Here is a 4,365-nt window from a genome sequence, read left to right on the forward strand (position 1 = left end):
CCCTTCTGGAGCACTAGGAATGTTCTATACCTTGATCTGGGTAATGGGCCTATGTCTACAACTGGAAAAATTCATTAGGGATACACTGAAATTTGGCCACTTTGCAATTTTAAAAAACATAATGATACTTTCTCTAAACAAGTTTTTAAAGAAATTAATGGAACATTCAATTGGATCCCACAACAGGAATTAATCAAAAGGGAAATTTTCTAAGGTCTTATACACAAAGATCTTTATTTCAAAGTTATTTATAATAGGAAAACAACTGGAAATAACACTTAATAAATGAGTGTCATGTAAATTCTGGATTTCTCTGCTGTGGGACAGAAATTATTCGGTGTCTTTCTGTTACTAGCAGCCAAACTTAATACTTATTAACCCAAAAAAGCCATCTGCCAGAGGGAAGAGCATGTTCATAGGCTCCAAGGCAAAAAAGAGCTTGGCTATTCAAGGCCCAAAGACTAGCCTAAAGGAAAAAGATAATGCCAAGAAATGCAGCTAGAAGCTGGCAAAAGCCAAATCATGGAAGGCTTTATAAGAATATGTAAAAAAAAAATGTAAAAAAACATAGAAAAACTAATGTATTTGGGTTGGCCACAAAGTTCATTCAGGTTTTTCCAAACTTTTTGGCCAACCCAAAATCTGACTTCCTAGGGCAGCAAAAATTCGGGGTTGGGGGGCGGGGGGGGCGGGACGTTGTACAGGAAGTATTCTAAATGTTTCTAAAAATAAAAATGTTGCTTAAAAACATATAGTATCTGGAAGTGATCAAGTATTTCCAAAAACCTTTCCAGTGCCTTGTTTAATTAATAAAATGTTTCTACAATATAGCTGGAATACTCAAAAAATACAAGGAACATTAAATTCTTTGTTATATTTATTATTTGAATTGATCTAAATGCAACATGATTTTGAAGCATGCATGTACTGAAAGTTTGGGAAGGCTGATTCATTAAAAAAAAAGAAAAAAAAAAAAACCTTTTCAATTCACCCGTTTTTTAAAAGATCTCTCCAAGCCATACTCTCACCGCTTTATTCAACTGGTCTGTTTGAACAAAAGCAGAAATTATTCATACCATACTTATCCAATTCAGCACTCCTTAGGTACAATTTCAGGAAAAAAGAACAAGAGAAACAGTGTTTCCACAGTTTATTTTAGCAGATAATTATTCAAACAAATAAGAATAAGCCATTATAAACAACCAAACAATAAAAGAAAAATAGCTTCTAATTTTTCTAATTTGTTTCAGGCCAAAAAAGTAAAGCATACCCTCCAGAGATATTTCACCTGATAGTTTTCTGTGCTGTCTTATTCCATTCAACTCTTGCTACATCAATGTAACAAAAATACCAAGGAAACCCTATGCTGCTGGTATTAACAGAAACTTTAAAGTTAAGAGGGAAAAAAAACGTGAAGAACAAATATATAAAAGCTCTCTAACTCCCCAAATGGAACAAATGGTTTACAGAATGTTTTGCTCAATAAGCAGATTGCTCAATAATCTGGTTCTTGACAGATGAACAAAATGAAAAAATAGCAAAATGTAAAAGTGTTACTGTTCTATCAAAAAGAGAAAAAGGGGCTTCCCTGGTGGCACAGTGGTTGAGAGTCCGCCTGCCGATGCACGGGACACGGGTTCGTGCCCCGGTCCGGGAAGATCCCACAAGCGGCAGAGCGTCTGGGCCCGTGAGCCATGGCCACTGAGCCTGCGCGTCCGGAGCCTGTGCTCCGCAGCTGGAGAGGCCGAGGCCACGGCAGTAAGAGGCACGCGTACCGCAAAAAAAAAAAAAGAGAAAAAGAACACTTAGTTAGGTCAATAAACTTAGTCACCTAATAAGTCATTGTTCACATCTACTTTCAAGGCTCCCGAAGATTCAAGTCTCTTTTATCAAGAGAATCAAACAAACTAAAATCCAACAGTGAAACTTCTAAGAGATTCATCTTTAGTGAGTCAGGACTCAACAGTGGACATGACAGTATTATTTTTGTTAAAGCTGTTAATACATCCAAAATGCTAGAAGTCTCTATGTAGACTTTAAATCACTGTTTCAATGATTCAAACAATGCAAGTCATGAAGGTTCCCCTGCCCTCATACAGAAGTTTTGAAACTATATCAGAAGGCATTAATACACAAAATGCAAAGTAATGTGAAGCAAACAATACAAAATGACATTGCAAGAGATGAAAAGAAGTATAGTTTCATATAGAATACACAATTTTTTTTTTTAAATATACACAGCTTGAGTTAGGAAGTCAAGCAGGAAATCAAGGTTTGAGTCTCAGCTCTGCCACCATCACTAGGTGAATTTTAGTGCAGTTAGTCTGTATGGATTACGTTTTCCCTATCTATAAAACAGATGGTTGGATTCCAACGTTCCTACAATATTGTTCCATAGTATTATGATACAAGTCCACATAAGATTAAAAACCAAAGGAATGATAAAACAGTAAGGGCGGTGCGTTCAAAGGAAAGCAACAACAAAGAGAACAGAAAGATCTGGAAGGTTGCACTAAAGGACCAAAAATGAAACTTCAACAAAATTTGCCTTCATCTGCCACTTAATTTAAGGAGGAAAATTCCTTTCAAAGAATGCAGGCTATTAGTAGGCAAAGTCTCAACAGATACCAAGGTAGAAAAATACAAAGTCTAAATGAGAACAAGAGATTGCGTTGGTTAGGGTGGACAGCTCCTATAGAGAATTAGTGCCATCATTAGAAAAAACAGGTTTTGAGCAGATTGTTAGAAGGCTGGGAATTCTGAACTATACTCTGTAAATAACAGGGAACTATTGCTGGTTTAACAGTGAGGGCGTTGGAAGCATTATTTTAAGAACAGGCAGAAGGCAGAACATACTGAGTAGGGAGAAAAGACAGGCAGAAAACCCAGTTAAAAGCTAGTGGGAAGGAACAGATATCTGAAAGAAATTTCAGAAAATGGTTGACAAAAATTGGTCAGTGTTATGTGGATAGAGGAAGTCAAAGATAAAACCAAGGTTTATGTCTGGGTAATTTTAAGCATGATAAAATCACCAAAACAAAGTCAGCATACGGAATCAGGGAATCATAAGGGAAGACTATAAATTCTATCTTTCAAATAAAGTGAGCATCCAAATAGAACTGTTGCCTTATTAAATAATCTTTAAATGTCATTTGTGGCCCTGTCAGCTGTCTTCCTCAAACAGCACAGCAAAGTATTCACGGAGAATTTGTTAAATGCTTAGTAATTTCAAGAGTTTCCTCTAATTCTACTTATTGACCAAATAACTAAATAATCATTTAGTCTTCTGGTGTAGGTAGACAACACTTGGTATTTTTCCATATTATAAAGGTGAGTAAATTGTAAAAATTATTAATTAAACTATAAGAGGGAAAAAATGGACTGCAACTGTATTTATCAATTCTTCCTGACATGTGATTTATAACAATAATCACATCAAATCTACCTTGAGTTTTGGCAGGAAAGTTCTCAAAGGTTCAAAAGAATGAACCCAGTGGCATAAAGCATCATTCAATATCTAACAAAATGTTCGAAGCTTTATTTACATGGACCTGAAAGCACTGGTAACATCTGGACTAAAGATAATACTTAGAAAAGTAGAGCGAACAATTTAAAATTTAATACATGAACAAGCACAGCTGAGAAATCTTGAACATTCTGCAAACTGTTCACAGATGACAATTTTCCAAAGAAGAAAATCCCAAAGTTTGTGATCAAGATGAAATAAAACCAATATTAATCAACCAATGCATAGTTCTTGAGTTTCTATCAAACTTTGAATGGGATGCCTGTTTAAGAGCCGACCCCATTGACTCTGTGAACTCGCTGTTCACAGTGCTTTCCAAGTGCTTAATAAATTGTATAGTTGGTCTTTCATAAATCTACCAAAGTAAGATTTTTGACAATGAATACCTCTTGCAACACTTACCCGTTCTGACCGGACACTGAGTGAGCTTCTTTGCTCACCACCCAAGATGGGGTTAGAAATTTCTCCTTAACCTTATTCTTTCATAACTCCCATGGTTTATCACCAAATCTAACGGGGTAGAATTATTTTTAGGTGACTAGTTCATTTGTTCGACACTAATTAGGCGTCTATAATGTCAGAGTTCTCAGTCCCGAACAAAATCCAGCTTCCCGAGCCTCTTACGGCAAATTTAACTTTCATGGACACACATAAGAAAGGTTACAAAACAACTATCGAGATACATTTTCTTTTCTTACCGGATATATTACAACTCAAGTCAAAAGCTCACAGCCCAAGCAACTCGCGTATGAATCTACAGCAGGTCCATAAGATTAAAATAACCCAGCTTTCCCGAGGAGGAGGGAAACGGCTGGGGGTGGGAGGAGGGGCGGGAGGCG

The 4,365-nt window shown here is 36.4% G+C and overlaps 1 protein-coding gene across 2 annotated transcripts in view; it reads right to left on the reverse strand.

Annotated features, from left to right (window-relative positions):
* NCK1 (NCK adaptor protein 1) overlaps window positions 1-4,365 on the reverse strand; it is an 82,431-nt gene that overhangs the window by 77,496 nt on the left and 570 nt on the right. The window contains exon 1 of one of the 2 annotated variants that reach the window (XM_024746226.1): window positions 4,225-4,244. The exons of the other annotated variant lie outside the window; for it this stretch is intronic. The gene's annotated coding sequence lies outside the window, so the exon portion shown is untranslated. Of the gene's footprint in view, window positions 1-4,224; window positions 4,245-4,365 lie in introns of those variants that run through there. 2 annotated transcript variants of the gene reach the window in all.

This window comes from Neophocaena asiaeorientalis, unplaced genomic scaffold, assembly GCF_003031525.2.
Source record: "Neophocaena asiaeorientalis asiaeorientalis breed wild unplaced genomic scaffold, Neophocaena_asiaeorientalis_V1.1 scaffold437, whole genome shotgun sequence".
Lineage (NCBI taxonomy): Eukaryota > Metazoa > Chordata > Mammalia > Artiodactyla > Phocoenidae > Neophocaena > Neophocaena asiaeorientalis.